We start from the raw sequence: 22,944 nt of genomic DNA on the forward strand, positions 1-22,944 counted from the left end.
TATTGTTATACCAATTGTTTGTCTGATCGTTAATGCTAACATAATAACGTACAAACTGTTAAAGTATGTTGGAAATGGATTGACTCATCAAGTATACACAGTTACAGATAGAGTAACGTGCATGCAAATCCACGTGACTTTTGTATAAAATAATTTCCTCCGTTTCATTATTTCGTCCATATGCAGAAATGTAGTACAAATCTTATCTCTGAAATGTACACACACTTCACGTTATAAATATATTAGTACATGTATGCCCCTAAAATACAAATGATATGTAACTTTCATTTTAAACGTTCGTTATCACGCAACTACAATCACAAAGCATGATGATGTCAGAGCGGGTCATATATGTTAAACTATACATGTACAAATCCATATGTATAGTTTTCCGTACTTCTTTTTTGGTGAAGGTGTCTTCTATTCGGATATATTGATTTATACAATCACAAATTATTATTTGTTCCGTGCAATTTGCTCTTTCAAACGTGATCAATCCTAAACAGTGTGTCGTCGGTCCATTGTCGTTTTCTAAAGTCAAGCTTTTAAATCTAATATTACTGAATATTTGAATATCAATTTCTTTTTAAAAGGAAAGTCATTCATTCAACAGACATTGTGTTCAATGGAGGATTATTGAAGTTATGGGTAAGTAAAGCATAAATTGATGTGCCTTTAAATATAATATAAATACAAAATATATATGTGAAGATAGTTTTAGAAATTTGACTGGCATGTTAGGTAATCGAGTTAAGGCTCTGATACATTATTAGATCGGTGCTGTTTTACAAATTGGGTCAAACATGATGGAAACAAAGGAGACAACAAGAAAATGTATAAGACTAAGTTACCAATTATTCATTACAAGTGTCCGTTGAATTAAATTTATATGGCTGTTTTCTTATTATATCAAAGGAAAACATTTGATAGTAGATTGTTTTTAAGATTAAACTTAATACATCTGTGTTTGGGCAAATCCAAAGGCGATAAAATAGGCTGGTCAATAGAATAAAAGAAAAATATATCAGTACTTCATTTTACAAGTTTATAAGCATAAAAATAAACCTAAACAAATATGCTGAAGTACAATCAACGTATAAGCATTCCTTATCATAGATTGGAAACAGTGGCGTCAGGTCATTAAAGACGCTCTGTCTGCCTACTGTAAAAATTGGTGAAAATGTGAAAAATGTAACAAACTGTTAAAGTATGTTGGAAATGGATTGACTCATCAAGTATACACAGTTACAGATAGAGTAACGTGCATGCAAATCCACGTGACTTTTGTATAAAATAATTTCCTCCGTTTCATTATTTCGTCCATATGCAGAAATGTAGTACAAATCTTATCTCTGAAATGTACACACACTTCACGTTATAAATATATTAGTACATGTATGCCCCTAAAATACAAATGATATGTAACTTTCATTTTAAACGTTCGTTATCACGCAACTACAATCACAAAGCATGATGATGTCAGAGCGGGTCATATATGTTAAACTATACATGTACAAATCCATATGTATAGTTTTCCGTACTTCTTTTTTGGTGAAGGTGTCTTCTATTCGGATATATTGATTTATACAATCACAAATTATTATTTGTTCCGTGCAATTTGCTCTTTCAAACGTGATCAATCCTAAACAGTGTGTCGTCGGTCCATTGTCGTTTTCTAAAGTCAAGCTTTTAAATCTAATATTACTGAATATTTGAATATCAATTTCTTTTTAAAAGGAAAGTCATTCATTCAACAGACATTGTGTTCAATGGAGGATTATTGAAGTTATGGGTAAGTAAAGCATAAATTGATGTGCCTTTAAATATAATATAAATACAAAATATATATGTGAAGATAGTTTTAGAAATTTGACTGGCATGTTAGGTAATCGAGTTAAGGCTCTGATACATTATTAGATCGGTGCTGTTTTACAAATTGGGTCAAACATGATGGAAACAAAGGAGACAACAAGAAAATGTATAAGACTAAGTTACCAATTATTCATTACAAGTGTCCGTTGAATTAAATTTATATGGCTGTTTTCTTATTATATCAAAGGAAAACATTTGATAGTAGATTGTTTTTAAGATTAAACTTAATACATCTGTGTTTGGGCAAATCCAAAGGCGATAAAATAGGCTGGTCAATAGAATAAAAGAAAAATATATCAGTACTTCATTTTACAAGTTTATAAGCATAAAAATAAACCTAAACAAATATGCTGAAGTACAATCAACGTATAAGCATTCCTTATCATAGATTGGAAACAGTGGCGTCAGGTCATTAAAGACGCTCTGTCTGCCTACTGTAAAAATTGGTGAAAATGTGAAAAATCTGATAAAAAATCTCTAGACAGTTATTTGAATAAAATATATGAATACTGTTGATATTCATATAATAAAAATTATCTCATTTTGAAACCATTCTGAAATTAATAATAGGGTCCATGATATACCCATTTCTAGAATAAAAAATAAACTCCAAGTACTCGCAAAGCGGTTTGTGTTTGTACCGGCAGACAAAGCAGCCAATAATGTAGTGCTGGTGTGACGCATATACTACACGAAAGTGCTCCAAAACGAAATGATTAAATTCTTCTACATTCAGAGAGTCAAATTGTAAACAAGCATATCACTGCCACTACCCAGCTTAAACCCTCTTCCGAACATTTGAAAGTCCCGAACATGTACTGGTTACCTACATTACACAAACAACCATTAAAATATCGTTCCATCTCCGCATCTAGTAAGTGTTCTGCTACTAATCGTCTAACTACCTCCCTTACTACCATCAAAGAACTTGTTATCAACTTTTGCAATAAAGCTTATGAAAATAATGATATTAATTATTTTTGGAGTGTTAAAATTCTTTAGAGGTTTTAGATAGAATACGTGATTTTGGTGGTCCTTTTTATTCTGTTGACAGTTATGATTTTTCTACTCTCTACACTACGCTTCCACACAATCTTACCAAGAAAAAGTTTTTCATATTCATAGAAAAATCTCATTGCAAATGTATTTGATGTTACTCGTTTAAAGCTTTTTTCTGTAATGAAAAAGGAAAGTATACTAGATAAACTTACTGGAAATGTGAAGACATGATTGAAGCTTTACATTTTCTCCTGGAAAACACATATGTACTTTTCGGCGACAAAGTGTATCAACAGTTAGTAGGTATTCCTATAAGCACTAATTGTGCCCCTTTAATAACAGATTTATTCCTGTATTGCTATGAATGTCAGTTTGTGACCAAACTCAGTAATTACACGTCATTGTACATTTGGTTGATACATTCAACAATACCTACCGTTATCTTGATGATATTTTTCATTAATAATCCAGAGTTCTCTAAATGTACTACACAAATTTACCCAAAGGAACTTACTTTAAATAAATTTACCATAAACAGCAGTAGTTGTACTTTTCTATATTTAAACATTTGAATTTCTAAAGGGAAACTCAATACTAACATTTACCACAAAAGAGACGACATTTCATTCCCTATTGTTATTTTTTTCTTTTTTAGACGGCGATTTTTCTTTGGCTCCATCATACTGTGTTTATATATCCAAACTCGTTCGTTATGTCGTGTGTGTAGTGATGATGTAATACCGCCATTAATTTTCCCCTATTAGTCTTTGTTAAATTTGCACTTTTCAAAAAATTCTGCAGAATTTATCTTTGTTTCAAATAAAGAAATACTTTGCATGAGTAAAGTTTAATCCTGTCCAGTACTACACACAAAATTTCACATGACATTTCATTGCATATAAGAAAATAACCAACACTGGAAGCTAACCAATCAAATTTTCACCCCTTTTCGTCCTGTGTACAAGCTTCAGTAACCATGTAACCTCAAGTTTCCAAAATATTCTATAGAAACTAAAAAAATAATAGTGCTTTGAAACAACCAAGATATATGTTTATGACTCAGAAATTTTTTACTGCAATGAAACGTAGGATTAATTTCGTACAACTGTCAAATGCAAAGGAATATTTTTTTCGACCCTTTTCCGTATGCAACCGGATGTGACGTACTACGATTTGATAGTATTAAACATAAAGTAACAGATTTTAACGAACGTAATCAATGCATCACTGGTAAATTATTAAGTCAGAGATTTCGTTACCATAAATTACTTAAAACTTTAACTAAATTCTATCATAGATACAAAGAATTGATTAGTAAATTTGGCTGAACCTGTAGAAAACTTATTAAAAACGGTATTTCACATCCTAAATTTTACGGTAATATTGTACTTAAAGCGCGGAAATCACTACGTGCTCCGTGTAAACTCATTAAACCTTTAAACAAACTTATTAGTAAAGGTTATCTTATCAATGTCGTAATTAGATCTTTAGATATTGTTTTCATTGGCACAACTATTGATGTTGTCATCAACAAATTAAAACATAACTAAATTTGTATTCTTTTCAATTGGGTTTTTTTTCGGATTCATAAATACCCAATCCACGTTCATTTTCTATCTAGAGATTGCTTTATCTATATATAACATTATACATATTAATTATAGGTTAAATCATAACTATCCTTCTGCCTGTCGATACTTTCATTTTGGCATTGCACAAGTCATGTCTTCTTTGACTGTCCATGACGTGAAATCAATAAATCCCTGGGATGTGTTTTAGTTGATTTTAGTCTTTTATGCATGATTTTTTATTATTAATTGTTTTTGGCTTTTAACCAGCTTTCAGTAACTGCGAGTACTTTCAAATCGTACTTTCGTGTTCATTTTACCTGTTGATACAATTTGTAATGCATTTTTGTTATTCAATTTTTACTTATTGTGTGTTATATCTCGTTTCACTATTTTTAAAGGGAAAATCCGCGATTTTTTACTTAGCATCTAAATATGTTCCTCATAACATAAAAAACACATTCACAAAGTTTCAAATTTATATTCCCTCTAATAACGGAGAAAATCAAGTATTTGTAACTTTTTTGGTTGACATACGTCCTTGGGTTGTGACGTTTTAACCCGATTTAGTGAATGCTGGGAAATAATAAAATCAGTAAAAGTCTTAACCGCTTACCAAATTTTTCTTTAATTAAAATGATGACCGTATCTCGTAGCTAATAACCACAAAAGAAGAATGAAAGAAAATGAACACACGTGTAACGTTTTGCGTTGATTAAATAAAAAATATTATTGTTCGTATTTGCGATTTGATTTTATCTATTAATAGTTGTGATTTTTTTCTGGAAATATCTATTTAAGACAAATTATTTACTGATATAAAAATGAAAATATTTATCATTTTTATTTACCATATAATAATAATTTCATTTCAATGCAAAGTCTGTGTGAATAGAATGCGTCTGTTATTTCGGAAAGGCATTGTTTATTTCTCGAATAGATGAGCATGTGTACAACAATTCGTTTATTTTACCTGAGTGCAATTAAGCCTCAGGAATTTGGACGCTTCTTGAACACGCTTTGACAGGTGTAAATATGTTGTCATTTTGAACCAACAGATTAACAGAAATAGCCGGAATGGCAAGTTTAATACATTGAGATTAAATACACGATGACAATGAGAAAAAAAATAATTGTATGATTTCCTTGAAAATAAAACTCAAATTTTTAATTCTAGCAGAGCATAGATTAAAAAGGGAATTTTTTTCAGTTACGCTCTCTGCAATTAACATAAAGATTCAAATATGAAGAAAAAATAATAAAATAATGCTACATCTCCCCAAATTTGATAGAGGGATACCATTGCACATGTGTTTAATTAAGTTACCAGTCTTGCAGAATTCTTTAACTAATATTTCGATGTATACGTAATGAAATTGAAATAGCAATCACCTGGAAATTATATCTCCGGGGGATTATTTTTTAAATAGAATGCCGATTATCATCTCTTTCATAAAATGATCAGCATTCAGTAGAAATTAGGTTAATTAATTAGCTGTTGAACACAAGTTAACTCTAGATCAAAGGAGACAATTTTCCTCGTAAAATAAATTTTATGCATAGAGCGTGTTTATTTTTATATGAGGTGTTGTAAGTGGTCACTCAATATATCTAAATGTCTGCTTGGTATACGCCATACGTTTTTAGTGGTTTGGTGGGTGTAAATTCAACATGGTTATTCAAATAATGATATACTTTTGTATGCAAACCGAAGACTTTTAGGAATTATTTTTTAAAAAGAATGCCGATTATAATTTCTTTCATAAAATGATCAGCATTCAGTAGACATTTAAGTTAATTAATTAGCTGTTGAACAAGTTAATTCGAGATCAAAGGAGACAAATTTTCCTCATCAAATAAACTTTTATTTGCACAATTTTATGAATAGAGCGTGTTTATTTTTATATGAGGTGTTGTAAGTGGTCCCTCAATATATCTAAATGTCTGCATGGTATACGCCATACGTTTTTAGTGGTTTGGTGGGTGTAAATTAAACATGGTTATTCAAATAATGATATACTTTTGTATGCAGACCGAAGACTTTTAGGGAATCTGTAGTATCAATGTCTCGTGGTCGTATCTCTTTCAACGATAGGTTAATGTCTGCATGCTGTACTTAGCCATACGTTACTATTCGTCTAAGTTGTGTAAGTTGTTAAACGAAATTTGAATAATGATATTTATGTGCAAACTAAAGGATCTGAAATTTATATGACTAATGTGAAAAAATACTGAGTATGGGGCGGGTGGTATGACACCAAGTCAGCCAAAACCTAACCGAATTTTAAATCATAGCCTCCTTACTCAATTTAATACAAAATTAGGCTTGTCCGATAAAAAAAGCAGCGCTTTTGCTGAGGACTAGAGTTTGAAAATAGCATTTGCTAATAATCGTAGTGAAACGTATATTCCCGAGCGTATAATCTGAGACTACTCTACTGGACGTTTAAGCGAGAAAAACATTAACTACTAGGGGACATTTAAGCGCAGACATTAGAACCCATTTTAGCGCAGGATTAATCCGTTCACCCGTATTTTCGATAGCCCTTTTTAGCGAAAACTTACCTGGTTGAATAATACTTACTAAAACCACGAACAGCAATTTATGCTGGCTTAATGTTTAAGTTGTTTATATGTTCACTTTGGTTCATCATGGAAACAAATGTTGTTGAAACGAAGAGAGGGAAGAAAAGTGTAATATTTGTTGAATACCGATAAAGGATAGACAGAATATTGAAAGAGCAAGAAATAGCATGGAGATGTTCGGTAAATATTATTAAATATTTACTGTATATGAAATGCACAACATTATTTACATTGATAACATAATTCCATTGTTTAAGTAATCAATTCATTTTAAAGTTGCATTCATATAAAATTTACAATAACTGAAAAAAAATATAAGTTTTATTATAGACACAGCCGTTAATAAATAAGATGTAGATAATATGGGTTTTCTCATTGTTGAAGGCCTTTAATTGTTTACATCTCAAGTATCAATTTTATAACCTTTTATATTTGCAGATAATCGACTGCAAAGCTAGATTAAGGCAGACTAGAAAGCATCTATTATCATTAAACAAACGAACAGCCACAATCATGGAGCTGATAAGTTCCAGGCTAGAACAGACTTTTAACATTTGATTTAACCTTTTGGACTTTTAATGCTGTATTATAATGGACATGATTTTGTTTTATATTGTGTGGTCTTGATTCGATTAAAAATTTCTATTTATCATTTATTATAAAATGGGTTAAAAATATTGCGCTAAAATGGGCATTGATAATTTTAATTTTCGCTAAAATGGGTTAAAAATCTTGCGCTAAAACGTCCGAACTTATTCGCTAAAATGTCCTATCAATGTGCTAAAATGTCCTCCGCCGACTGTGTTATAGTAGTCTCAGGCATAATGCACAAAAAATAGGGTAGTTGTGTATACTCTTAAACTTAGTTAGGTGGTAATTTTCTTTCAGCTACATGTTAAAACAGATGTGATCCGTGCACTACATAGTACGCACAAAAATTAATTGGGCTAATTTGGTCTCTGTCATTGGCAATAATATCCCACATCTTTTTATTCAATATAAATCGTAAATCTTGAATATTTTGTTATCAATTTATGAAGCTTGGTCGAAACGTAGATCCACTTAGATACCAATTGTTCTCTTTTCTTCTATTTCACAAATGAACCGCCGAAACAGAGACATATATACGCTTAATTGGAATTTCACTTTGTTCACATTATCATACACTATAACTAACAATTGTGATGACGAATTTCGTAATCTGTTCTAGAACAATCGAATTGACACATAAATCTGTGATTATACTATATATGCTTATGTTCGAGGAAGTAAAGCAAGTTAGAGATTGATCTAAATTTAGATCAAATTTGTTCTGGAGGTTTCTTTTTTTTTTCAATATACTATACATATTTTAAAGTGTGACTATCTATAGTTCAGTAACTTTTTATTTGTATTAACCAATGATCGACATTTGTGTGCAATTTTTATGAAATACTAGGAATATTTAAATTTAAATTTGAATATTTTGACCTGATCGGAAAATCGATGCATGCTTCTGAAAGAAGAATCATTTAGGAAGGAAATGAGTGTCTTTGTAAGATATAAAGTCACATAGAAATATTTTTAATTATTTTTTATTTAAAGAAGGGTATGCTATTCAAAATGGAGACTTAGATCCCTTTAGGATTTTTCAGTATACGGATATGGATAGTAAACTGCACATTGCTAGTAAACAAAGAAATATTGATGCCAACGTTAAAAACATTAATAATGTAATACAAATAGACAGTAAATACGGAAAAAGTTTGAAAACATTGATAAACAAAATTTTAATCTGCTAACCGAGTCGCTGTTATTTTACATACCATTGGAAATATCTAAATAGTGTTTTATTGCATCTAATCTGAAGTTGAAATTGTTTAGATTTTCATGAATATCATTCATTACACCAGAATTTGTTATTCATAAACAAGTGGTAGTAAAATTGCCTACACGTATGAGTTTAGAAATGTCTTGTTTATCACTGTCGGGATATTCAAGACAAACAAAATGTACATATGATGTATATTACACCTGATAGTTCCAAATTACCGGCCGTATACACAGTGTCACTGATCTATACACAGTGGTATATACATTTTGTTATGTCAGCAGTGAAGAGATGCATGAACCTGCACTACGTAATTGTGTAATAAGTGTTTTTAAACCCGACAGGAAATCGCCTGAATACCTGGTCATGTCACCTCACAAACCCTCTGGCAGTACTTTCGTTAACCATGATGATGATCAAGTTAGGGAAGGGCCGAATTAAATAAATGTATTACTTAAAAGCGTAATGAACAAAATCAGATTTTGAAAACTTTTTTTACACGGAACACCGCTTGTTTGACTTTGAGCTATGAGAGAATCTATAAAAGTAATCTTAACTATAATTCCCCTACATTTATGTGTTTTATAAACTTAGTAAAAAAAAAACAGTTTAAAAACGACTGACTAGTTTAAAAAAAAAAAAAAAAAACTGGTTCCGGATCCCGAATGAAGTTGATTATAAAAAATATGAAAGTTGTCGATAGGTAGAAACTATGTCTGGTATAATTCTTTTTTTAAGATCTATGAAACTGTGTATGCGTTTGTCATTATCTTGTCGGGTAAAACAACCGTACGATTAACATGAGATTTTGACACTTAATTACGACTTCGTTTTCCCTGCTTGTTTGGGTTTTTTGTGGTTTATAGTTATCGCGTGGTTTTATTAACTGGGATGCCGTCAAGATGGCTACTTGTAGAGAATTGATATTCTCAATTTAAAATCGATGGTGATATCTTATGTAGAAGAATAAAACTTTAATTTTTATGAATTTGTGCTTTTTAATACATAAGGAAAATTATATAAATTTTTCATTTTTTTTTTGGCGGAGTTTCCCTTTAAGATAAACCACCTTTGAAAAGTATTTAGTATAACGACAAATTTTCACCTCTGTTTTCGAACTATGAACAACACATTTATTCATTTTGTAAAAAAATATTTCCGTACTCCATGTACTCATTACAACAAAATTATTATATTTACCTGTGTACGTTATTTTAATAAACGCCATTTTGTCCAAGGTTATAGTTGTCTTTCTGATATTGTTTTACATCTCCCCCTTTTTTATTAAAATTGTATTCAAATTGTGTCCTAGATCAAATTTGTTCGTTCAATGTATGTTTACTTGCTTTTGTTAATATGTCATGAGTTAAGCCATTTCAATTGATATTTTATAGTGTGTCTTTCTATGTTGTGATGTTACATTCAGGTTAGGATGAAGGTTGGCGCCTGTTAAAACGTTTAAACCCGCTGCATTTGTTTGCACCTGTCCTAAGTCAGGAACCTGTTGTTCATGCGATGATATAGGCGACTATGATATTTAACGACACCATGCGACTGTCATACAAGTTAGTGGTTTTGCTGGCTATAAAACAAGGTTTAATCCATCGTTTTCTACATACGAAAATGCCTGTAGCAAGTCAGGAAAATGACAGTTGTTTTTCATTCGTTTGATGTGTTTGAGCTTTTAATTTTGCATTTGATTAGGGACTTTCTGATTTGAATATGCCTAGGAGTTCGGTATTTTTGTTATTTTACTTTTTACATCATATGTAGCACACTCAAGTGTCAAATTTGGAGAAGATTCTTCAACCTTCCAGTGCACCTACGATTAACTCCGGTTTATTTCAGTCTTTCGCTTTCTTTATATATTTGTGGTCTGTTGTTTGTCTTTTCCGTTTTTCTTGTGTATTTTTCTTTTTAATATTGAACTGTCGGTTTCACTTCGACTTTTATAGGAGCACCTGTGATCACCCCCGGTGTTTGGTGGGGTTTGTGTTGCTCATTCTTTAGTTTTCTATGTTGTGTTTTATGTACAATTGCATGTCTTTGGGTTTTTTATTTTTTTGCCATGGCGTTGTCAGTGTATTTTCAACTTGTGAGTTTGAATGTCCCTTTGGTATCTTTCGGCTCTTTTTTGAATTTTGATGTCTCCTATATAACTGCAGACTCTTTTTCAAATGACCACCATGTTTCGTTTCGAAAAGATTTTTTTGTTGATTCGCGATAGCTTTAAATTTATTTTTTATCTGTTTAATATGGAAAACATGTGTTTGCGAATACGTAGTAAAATCATTATTTTACACGACATAGGGTTAAAATTCTTTGCCAGGTACAATGACTTAGTTATAAAGAGCGACTTTAAGGAACGGAGAAGAAAGAACAAAGTTCGTCGTTTTTGATCGCTAGATCTGCGATTTACAGTCTCAAGTTATCAAATTCTTTTACGTCTGGTTTTAAACATTCTCTAAACTTTTATTCAAATTATAAAATTAATGTTCTGTAGTAACTACAAACGAATATAATACTTGCTGCAAACATATAGGAGCATTACATTTAGCCAACCCCACTCTTCAACCAGGACATTCATCCATATTCTTACCGTGACGGGTCCTAATTTCGACTCTTTATATTTATATAAATACATATATATGAACAAAGACTCTAATCTATCTCATTTTCAGAATACAGTGATAGACAGTTGATGGCGATAAGTGGAGAGGGGCAACAAAGTTTTAAACGAACTTTATCATGTTTATAGGCTTACGCTACGTTATTTGAACACTTACTTATGTAGTCATGGCGACTAACATGACTAAGGAAGAAGATATTCGCATTGTTTACCTAAATTACCGAGTAGGAACAACGGCGTTTAGGAGGTATTTTGACGGTGTCCATCCTAATTTGCCTTCAGTTTTGTCATCTCCGTCAAATAAGGAAATACTTTCAAGCCTGCACAAACCAGCTAGAAAACAAAAGAGAATATTGTATCAGGAACAAATAGATATGTTATACCCATCACCAGGTAATTTTCTCGTTCGATTTAGAATATGAATAAGAAAATGTGGTAGAGAAACCTGATGGTACTCAGAGGTCATAATTCTATAAGAAAGTCATCATGTTGGCCTTCAAAAAAAATATTTTTAAAACGACAAACACCTTACAACCTTAATTCAGCAAAACTTGAATGTGAAATAACGTATGTATTTCATGTATGTCATTTGAGATCACATATAATAAGTATGCTACCCAAAATTCTATCAAAAAGCCTTATTCTAGACACATCACGATTTACTCGCAAAGGGATTTGCGAATGAACATGTGTTAAGATATGTAGTAAAACAGATGAAAGTAAACTATATCTATAAAACAAAAATGGACAAATTGAATGTAATCATTTTGTTTTCAATTATGTAAAATAGCCAATAATAATAAAAAAAAAAAGGGAAAACACACTATTATTACAAAAATATCCACAGTAACATACAAAATAAGAAAAACGGAAAAAACTAAAGAATAGGGACAACAAAGAGAATACAGGGATTCGAACCTTTACCGACAAGTCTCTACCTTTAACTTGACTGTTTAACTCATTGGTATTAATCATGTTAACCTCGTGGCTACCAGCTGATACTGTACGATTGTCTATTATGTATACATAAAGGTACAAGCCCTGTGTGTCCGTTGTACCGATGTGTATCATATGTTCATTTATATATATAAACTAGACATTTGAATTGCAACCCATTGGTAGCCGAGAGGTTTCGTCGATGTGTTGATGTCAGTCACACATAGCAGACTTCAAGGAGGGTACGATTCCCAGTAAAGGTTTATAAAATTTACAAAAATTAAAGGTAAGTTTTTAAAGTTATTCCATTAGTGAACTGAAATCAGTAAATTGGCCAATTCAAACTTAATGAAATTAGTCACACAAACGAAACAATTGAATATAATTTGGTGGGTCCATTCAAGCGACAGTTTTAGGAAGCGTTGATGCTAGAAAAATATCCACGGTAAATGAATATGCTGACGCCACGACGATGGTTTAAATTGCAATATATAGTGTATACGGACCCAGTGGAGTGGCAAATAAATGTTTAAGTATTTGTTGGCAATTCAGACATCGTTTGTTACCACACGACTTGCACCATCCTGCAGTTGAAGAGCTTTTATTACAGGAGACATCAGCTCTCACTAATACTTCTTTCAGAAGTCTTTCAGACTTTTTGGTCTCCGAAAAGCTAAGACAGGAGGTTTGGGAAAGATCTTGGATAATTTTGAGTGTTTGGGAATAATTTGCCAATTTGCACGGATGAAATGGGAAAAGTTAGTAATGGCGGAATTGTATGTTAAAATAAACGAAACTATTTCGCTTCGCCTCTTCTGTTTATACTGTAATAGGTCATTGCGTCTGTTATTGTTAGCACGCGCAAACCCCGTTATCTATGTCCCTTTTCTTATAACCTCGTTTGGTCAAAAATCCGAGAAGTTCCTGTAACCGTTTAGTGACAACTTCTTCAGATGAGTATCTTAGTACATATATATTACAATGTTTATAAAAAAAATCAAAACGGGTTGTGTCTGAAAATCTTCCCCAAATATTTATCCCCACAATCAATGTACATATTACGTGAATTATATTTACGCTTTGTTCCGAAATACAAAGAAATGAAGACCGGGCATCTAATTTTTCACTTTTGGTTCAATTGTAGGAGTTGATTACAACATTTTATAAAACCTCATTTATCTTCAAATGATAATTGTTTTTGTTCCCCATACATTGGGCTGCGGGGGACATGAAAATGGTCTATGTTCGTCTGGTCGTCTTTCCGAAACACATCAATATTTAGAGACCGTTTGACAGAAAGCTTTCTTACTTGGTATGATTATTAGTCATCACATCGGTATTCTCTTTGCTATGCTATATCGTCAGTGTCAGGATTTTGGACAATTCTTATGGGCATTATTTTTTTAGTATTGTAACAATGACAGCTTGTTCTGTACATGTTGTAGTTCATATTCATACAGCGCGGGAATATTTTGCTACGGGGTCGTGGTCCTGTTTTATTAACAAAAGACTTGATTTTTTTTAATCTACTGTCATAAGACATTGTAAGAGAGTGTTGTAATATGTTCCATATTATAAACAGATAGTTTAAGGTTAACAGGTACCATGTTGGTAAAAGGGTGTTAATATAGTTCACATTTCCTATTGGACGAGTAACCATTGCGATAAATCTATACTGTAAAGTTTCCTTGTTTTATAATAAAATCAATTTGGTGTTCAATGATACATGTATATCACTGTTAACAGTATTTGCAAGAAGGTATCTTTTACAATGTATTGATGAATTGCTAAAGTAAGCATTTCGTTCAGGGTAATAAATTTGGATACGGAATGTACATAGTTACTATAGAAGAACGGACCACAATTATCAAACTAGTTTACCAATTAAGCAATATATATAAAGAACAAATAGGAAGAACCACAATGGAAAAGTATCATACAAATTGAAGTTTTTGGCAATAAGAAATCATTAAAAAACATTTCTCTCCTTGTATATTGCTACAATAAGGAAAGCCCTTTGGCCGGCTGGTTCACTTGACAGTGAGACAGATACGATAAGTGTTTATATAACATATTCAACTGTTCATACTATTTTGTAGGGTCACCTGTAGTTTCCTCTGCCGATTTAGATGTCACTTTAATGGTTTGTCTTCTACGAAATTTACCACCATATGTCTCACCACCAGCTTCTGGATGGGAAGTTTTACCACATTCGAATGATTTGTCTCATGGTGCTCACATAGCACGGATTAAATATTATAAAAATTTCATTGTTTCGCATTCAAAAGACGGCAAAGTATCAGATACAGATTTCGAAAGAATATGGATCGATTTGGAAATGGTATGACCATTATTGTTTTTTCAGTGGATATTAGCAAACATATAAACAAAAAAAAACTTTCATATACGGTAGGTGATGTGTTCATTGTTGAAGACCTTACAAATCCATGTAGGTGATTGCATTTACGTCAATTGGACTCCCTTGGATCATTGTCCCATTGGCAATAATACCAACACTTTCTATAAAAAAAAGAAAAATAAACATTTTTTTTTTATATTACAACTCTGACGCCCTTTATTAACAGACCACTAACGGTTAATATCACAGTATATAAATGTTAATGGTGATTTTGTAGGTAGATAGTAAACTCAAATAGTAAGTAGGCCATATTTAAATTTTGTAGACAACAAACAAGGAACATCCCCCCTCCCCCCCCCCCCCCCACCGCCACCCCCCCCCCCCCCCCCCAAAGAAATAAATGACCCACACTCTGCAATTTGTAATTGATGGAGGAGTTGAGGTTAAGTAACTCACACGTAATTAGTTTTATATTCTTGTCTTATTAAAGTATTTTTACAAATTTATTAACATTATCATTTTGATAATATCAACAAAAGGATATTCTTGCACAACAATAATATCAATCTTGATTGTTCCTCTTAGGATTTGAAATGAACAAATTGAGTTGATATATCGCTTATTCTAATAAGACGTTCTCTTTTCGCTAATGTTCTCATATCAATAGTACATTGATACCGCGTGTGTGTTTTACATTACAATTATAATTGCAACGTCAGTTGTATTTTGAAAAATTTACATTTTTGTTGAGGTTGATTGCTTAGATATTAAATAGAACCATTCTAAAAGAAAGTGTACATGTTTTTTTATCATGTAAAACGGTTGATTTTCTATAACGTTTTGGCTTCAACTCAAACTGTCTGCCTTTCGGGTGTGTCCTGTAGGTCCGCTTTGAAGTACAAAAATCATTACATTCTTACTAGAATCAATCGACATTAATTTTTCATGCCATGCTCTTTGCTCATTTTAACATAAGTAGAAATTATGTTTGTCAACATTTTTTACCTCGCTTACGCTTTGTATGAAGATATTGACAAATATAATGCCTAATGTTGAAACAAGCATATATCATTTATGCCATGCAAACATATTTCTTCATTAAATCAGACCTTTTAGTTCAAAGTGATGAGACATTTCTTTGATCAGGACATGTCATTTTTGCACGAATTACAAACGATCCTGTCTAGTCGAGTTTTTGTTTTGTCTTCCTTTTTCTGTTTCAGGGTAATCGGTACTAATTCGTAATTTGGTCTTCTCGTTTCTTGTATTGTTAAAACGTAAGAAGTAACAGGAGATGAATAACATGATTAAAGGACTAAATTAGATTCATCTTATGGTATCTCCAATAGATTTGAAGGAAATTACGTATGATAATAAAATCGACGTTTGATTTAACAAATACTATCTATGGGGTCAGAACGGCTTTACTTAATATAATTATGTGTACACTTGCTTTAATCCACTTCATTTGAACTTTGGTAGTTAGTTGTCTCATTTGCAATCATACATGTACCACATATATTTCTTTTTATACTATCTGCATGAAAGATCAAATAAAACTGGTTATTACATTCTTTTACATTATTTGCTTGTTTTAATTTATGTATTTTAAAGGCGATCCATGGTTTAGGAAATCATCAAGATGTTACAGATGCAGCTGATACAAAATCTAAATTTTTGGACTACAACGCAGTTAAGAAAATATTGAATTTTGGTGAACTAGCCGTGCAAATTTCAAAAATTACAAAGCTAGAATCATTTGTAGAAAATATGGAAAAAGGTAATATTTCATTAGAAAAAAAGATTTCCTGAGCGATCTTTGTGAAACACTTTACAATTTTACTCCGTACATTCAAACTTCGCAAAAGTAGAGAAGTTTGACAGCAATCTGTTTAGATTTCTCTTGTTAATTCTAATCGTGATCCGTACTAAAAAATTACGATGCACCAAATATAAAAGTGTTATTTTCATTTTATAGCACTTGGTCTATGCTGCTGCTTGTTGATTGCCTGTCTCCGAGGGTATCATCCGCTCTGTATCCAGTTCATCGGTACCAACGTGGTTCAATAATCTACCTCTCTTAAGTTATCCATTGACAAAATTAGAAATTATTATCAACCGAAGGTTTCAATTCGCGCTTGCAAATATGCCCTAATGTTGTATTCTTTTCTTGTCCCTTTTTGGTCATATGTATACGAGTATTGATAAACCCTTGCCCTCAAAATATTTGGACGTGTACTTCCATTACGAAAGTTAATCCAGGAGAGAACGTAGGACGTATCACTTTTATACAGTGTCATAATCATTTGAATCACCTTCATATATTCAATATTCCATAAGTTTACATATTTTTAATATAAAATATAAAAATTTTGTGATTTCTTTTATTATGAAAATTGCGACAGCTCTAGTATTGTATTTCTGAGAATTTGTATGTCACATTATGAGAAGGTTTCTAAATAATAGCAATATGTTCAGAAACTGCAATAACAAGTAATGTGATTTTGTATGTTGATCAACGGTCGCAATAGTACCAGAATTAACAATATTCAGATATTAAATGTCATACTATAATTAACAACTTTTAACGTTGAATAACCTAAAAGGCCAAGTTAGCTTTTCTCATCTCTCGGCGTCCGTTATCCGTCGTTGTCGTCTGTTAACTTTTTACAAACATTTTCTCTGAAACTACTTCGTCCAATTTACACTTAACTGCGGCCAAGCTTAGCAAAAGGCCGTGCGACGTAATCAGTCAAACAAACTTTATTAGATCAACTCGCTAAGGAACGATCGTTGTCATTGGTCAATTCAAACCTTCGACCTCACATAAACTTTCAATCCCCGCAGCCCAAGCATACCTGCGAAATTAGAACACGCGTACTTTAAACGATCCAAAGTTGATTGGACTGATCACGTACAGAATTGTGTACTTAATTATCTCATGACAATGCTAGCTTATATAAAGTGCATCATCGCATGTAAAATGTATTGATACTATAAATAGTTTTAATAAGGTCTTTTGATTTAAATTTTTGAATTTGTTATATACAAAGACTTAAAGGTTTTCACGACGAAATATTGAATCCAACGGTCTCTTCTCAAATACATGTAGTTCTGGATAATTATAGCTATTCATATTCCATCGCCAGTTTATCACAGCCACCTCATCGACCCTAAAACTAGGCTCACTTATACTTAACCTTTTTTGTAAATATGAAGCCACATAGAAATAGAAAAAAACGGAATTCCAATGACTAGTTATAGATGACAACTTACATTTACATCATTTCATGACATAATCTAGTAACGTTTAAGGCAGGGAAAATTAGGTTTTAGGAATTCAACTTGGGATAGTGTTTTTTGTTCTAATTCAGTTTACTTCCCGAAATTCTCAGTAAATTCAGAGCAGATAACCATGCTTTGTTTAGAGAAAAATGGATATGGCAAAACATTGGCGCAGTGGAAGGAAATGTAACTCCGCCGATATATAGTTGATGAATTTATAATTATTTGTTTTGTTGTTCCCAATTGAAAAACCGACACACATTATATAGTGTATATATTTACATAGAAGACCAAGTATCATGTGCAATTATACCACATTTCCTTATTTTTAAATACTACATTTGCTTACCTTTAATTTTAGGCAGTGGCTATTTTCCGGCTCCGGCAAAATAGCCTCCTTAGCGCTATTTTGCTCCGGCAAAATAGCGATTTAGATAGAGTTTTGTTTTTTTGCAGGTCTTAATTAAGATTTTCAGTATATAAATTAAGGATATAAAAAATATGAAAAAAAGCAGTTTAATAAAAAAAATCTCTAAAAAATATGCCTTATTTAAAACATTTATACATAAGCAAAGCATGCATATTAAAATTGATATTCTTTACTTTTATAAGAAGTCTCTAAAAAAAATATCTTTTTTTTTAAATGTAATACACACTAACCACCATAGAATGCATATTAACATCGACATTAGAACTAAGAAATTCAATAAAAACATCCTATAAGTTTTTAAATCAAAAGTAAGATTCAACCACCTAAAATGCTTTACAAGTGTTACAAAACCAGTGCCTTTCCTTTGGTGCATTTTTTTAGTTTTGCACAAGGAAGATGCTGCCAATGCAGACATGAACTGCGCATAACACTTATAGAAAAATAAGGAGATGTGGTATACTTTTTTGTGTCTGCATCAATTTTGCAAAAATCGATGTAAAGTCAAAGGTATGGTCTAAGTATACAATATTGTCTCGCTGTTGTCCGTGGAAAGTTTGCAACGGAAGATGTGTATTATTTCAAATATGAATTTAGTCACAGCTTTGTTGTTTGTTACTAAATAGTTGTTTCAATCAGCAATCACCTCTTATTTTATATGTTTATCATGTAAATGTTTTGATATTTTTGTTTCAACCTTGCTGTAGATTTAATAAAAGTACTCAGAAAGCTCTGTTTCATTCTTAATGTGCCTATCCAGGCCTGTGATTCAGTGGTTTTTATTTCCTCATATCCGTCATATATGATTTTCGTAAATTTAATTTTAATTAATTAAGCCGTTAGTTTTCCTGTTTGAGTTCAATGAATTGTTCCACATTTTTAATATCGTGGCCTTTTATAGCCGACTGTATGGTACTGTATATGTTGTCTCATTTTTGAGGGTCATATGGTGAACTCTAATTGTTTATATCTTCCTCCTTTTAATTCTGGTGAATAGTTGTTTCGTTGGCAATAATACCACATCTCCTATTTTGAATAAGACAGCAAACTTAACATCAATACAACCGTAGTAAAAGTAAATGTATATGAAAGCAATTTATCCACAACGGCAATATGTAGACAAGACTACCAAGCTAATTTACACTAGATTAGTAGCGGGACTTATAACACTGTACATAAATTTAAGTTGATGGTGTGAATTTCAGCATTATGCGATGACATTTTGAGATTTTGGGTTTTCATTTATTCATTTAATTTAATCATTGCCCCTGTGTTAAATCGACACATTGGACCAAGGAACAAAGTCTGAGGTTTTCATACTGTTTACTATGAATCTGAAGGTCAAGGTCAGTATGGTGCTTCTACGTACAAAACGTGCTACAGTACAAAAAGCACCAAACACAAACCAGAAACTGTTTTACTATCATAGGGGTCAAGGGGAAAGGTCAGAAAGATCTAACTTTGGCATATGTCATACCCCAAGCCCATGATGCAACTGCATACCAAGTTTGTTTAACAAAAATTTTACGGTACGAAAAGATATGAGCCAGACACAAATTGAACAAGTTTTCACTATCATAGGTGTCAAAAGACAGAGTCAAGGTCAGAGTGATCTGACTTAGTGATATCACATACCCCATGCCCATGATGCAAATGCCTATTAAGTTTGATTAACCTAAGTTTTAAAGTACAAACGTTATGATTCGGGCATTGAGCAATCTGAGAAATATTTTAGAATATCACCAATCTAGCTATTTTCATAAGTACATATGTTTATTAATAGTCAAAATCAATTTGTGAATTCTCTGTTTCTGGTTCATTTCTTCTAAGTAGGTCTGTCAGCACAAAATATTGACAGTTATCATTGCGTTTCTTATATCAAATTTTGGGACTCCCAGGTTCTTAGTTTGTTAGCAAATATCTCTCTAGCTATCAATCTTTTGTGAGTTCTCTGTTAAAAAATTTCTAAGTCATGTGTTCTCAGTTAACTTTTCTAAGCTGCAAGTTCATTCACAGTTTAGTGATTTCATTTACTCTGTAAATTTCGTTTTTTAGGTTTATTGCATATTTATTGTGTGCAATGATTATAGAGCTACTGGGTTTTGTTTTGTTTCCTTCTTTCGAAAATATCATATAAACAATAAACAAATTTAAATGTAGCTGATTATTGTCCATTTATTCAACATTAGATATTAAACAACAAGCAACAACAAACCGACCTACACCAACAAGTTATAAGTATAACAGCTCAATGAATATATAACATAGGACAACAATACAGCCAATTGATGTTGATATTCAATGCACTTTCCTTGAAGAACTGAATGTCATAATGATAGACATATTTGTAAGCACGAATTTCTGGAAACTCCTTGTTTTTCAGTATAACATCTGTAGAACTCGTTCGTTATGCCCGTGTGTGTAATCAATGCATCACTGGTAAATTATTAAGTCATGGAGTTACCATAAATTACCTAAAACTCTTACTGTTTCATAGATACAAAGATTTGATTAGTTAATTTGGCTGTATTCGTAGAAAACGTATTAAAAACGGGATTTCACATCAAAACATTTACGTTAATATTGTACTAAACGCGCGGAAATCACTATGTGATCCGTGTAAACTCATCGACCCTCAAACAAACTTATTAGTAAAGGTTATCTTATTAATGTTGTAATAAGATTTTTGAATATTGTTAACATTTGTGGCACTTTCATCGATTTTGTCATCAACAAATAAAAACATAACTAAATTTTTATTCTTTTCGAATGGTTTTGGGGATGTATAAATACACATTTACGTTTATTTTCTATTTAGAGACTGCTTTATCTATATATAACATGATAAATATTTATAATACATTGTAAGGTTAAATCCTAACGATCCTACTACCTGTCGGTACCTTAATATTTGGCATTGCACAATTTATGTCTTCTTTGACTGTCTGAGGTGTTAAATCACTAAATCCCTGGGATGTGTTTTAGTTGATTTTAGTTTCTTATGCATGATTTTTAATTGTTTAATTCTTTTTGGCTTTTAACTAGCTTTCAGTAACTGCGAGTACTCTCAAATCGTTACTTTCGTGTTAATTTGACTAGTTGACACAATTTGTAATGCATTTCTGTATTTCAATGTTTACTTATTTTGTGTGATATCTCGTCTCACTATTTTTAATATGTTCCACCGTTGATAAGTATTTAATATGGCGATAATTTTCCCTTCTCTACTCGTACTCCGAACAACAAATTTATTAATTTTGTAAAAAAAAATGTTTACTTCCGTACTCCTAACAACAAAACTATTATATTTCAATTTACCTGTGTACGTTGTTTTATTTACGCCATTTTGTCCCAGGTAAGAGTTGTCTTATTAACACTCTGCCTACTTTTTTATTACTACCTGTAACGTCTATGTCATATAGGAACCTACGTTTTAATTTTGTAAATATATTGTGTCAAAAATCAAACTTATTCGTCCAGTGTATTATTACTTGTGTTTGTTTAAATGTCTTTTTAATCGAGTAAAGCCATTTCTATTGATATTGTAAAGTGTTTTTTTATGTTGTAATGTTACATTACTGTCTCATGTTAGGGTTAAGGTTGCTGCCTGTTAAAACGTTTAAACTCGCTGCTTTTTTATGCACCTGCCCTAAGTCAGGAGCCTGTTGTTCAGTGGTTGTCGTTTGTTGGTGTGGTTCATAGGTGTTTCATATTTCTCCTTTTTTATATAGATTAGACCATTTATTTTCCTGTTTGAATTATTTTACACTAGTCATTTTCTTGCCCTTTATAGCTTGCTGTTCGGTGTGAGCCAAGTCTCCGAATTGAAGGCGGTACTTTGATCTAAAATTGTTAACTTTTTATACATTGTGACTTGGATGGAGAGTTGTTGCATTGCACTCATACCACATCTTCTTATTTATAATGAATGCTGAGGCCTCTAATAATAATGATGTAAACCATACGATCTTACTAGTAAATTGAATACACATTGATCTGTTCACCATGTAAATTGAAAAAAAAATAGAAAAGACAAAATTTAATTTTGAGAGGGAGGGTGGCTTGTAAATTTGAAGTGGAATAAAATCTGAGCAGGGACACGCTTATTTTCAGTCCATGAGACCCTTATGATCTAAAATTTTGAAAAAGGCTGAATATCTCTACACAGTGCATTAGTTAGAATTGGAGAGGAGCAGTGCACTATTTTTTATGTTTCTATTCTGTTTGTCTAAGTTTTTGTGTGTATCTTTCTGGGTCTAGTACTTTTTATCTATTTTCTTTCGCGTATGCAAGTATTGCAAACTCTTCTTCGACAGGCATCTTGTTTCTTGAGGATTTCTGGCCATGGGTTGTCACCTGGAAATAAATTTCAGCCCGGAGCTTTTCATAGACGGAAGTTGGCTGCTGACATCACTGCGACCAAGGGGAGAACATAAATTGGGAAGATCCCGGCGACCTTTGAAATTCAATTCG

The 22,944-nt window shown here is 31.9% G+C and overlaps 1 protein-coding gene across 7 annotated transcripts in view; it reads left to right on the forward strand.

Moving 5' to 3' along the window:
* The window catches only part of LOC127721327 (ankyrin-3-like), a 262,076-nt gene that overhangs the window by 142,924 nt on the left and 96,208 nt on the right, over positions 1-22,944 (forward strand). Inside the window, exon 1 of one of the 7 annotated variants that reach the window (XM_052228070.1) lies at positions 14,504-14,741. The exons of the other annotated variants lie outside the window; for them this stretch is intronic. The gene's annotated coding sequence lies outside the window, so the exon portion shown is untranslated. Of the gene's footprint in view, positions 1-14,503; positions 14,742-22,944 lie in introns of those variants that run through there. 7 annotated transcript variants of the gene reach the window in all.

The sequence above is a fragment of the Mytilus californianus genome, unplaced genomic scaffold (assembly GCF_021869535.1).
Source record: "Mytilus californianus isolate M0D057914Y unplaced genomic scaffold, xbMytCali1.0.p SCAF_12, whole genome shotgun sequence".
Classification (NCBI taxonomy): domain Eukaryota; kingdom Metazoa; phylum Mollusca; class Bivalvia; order Mytilida; family Mytilidae; genus Mytilus; species Mytilus californianus.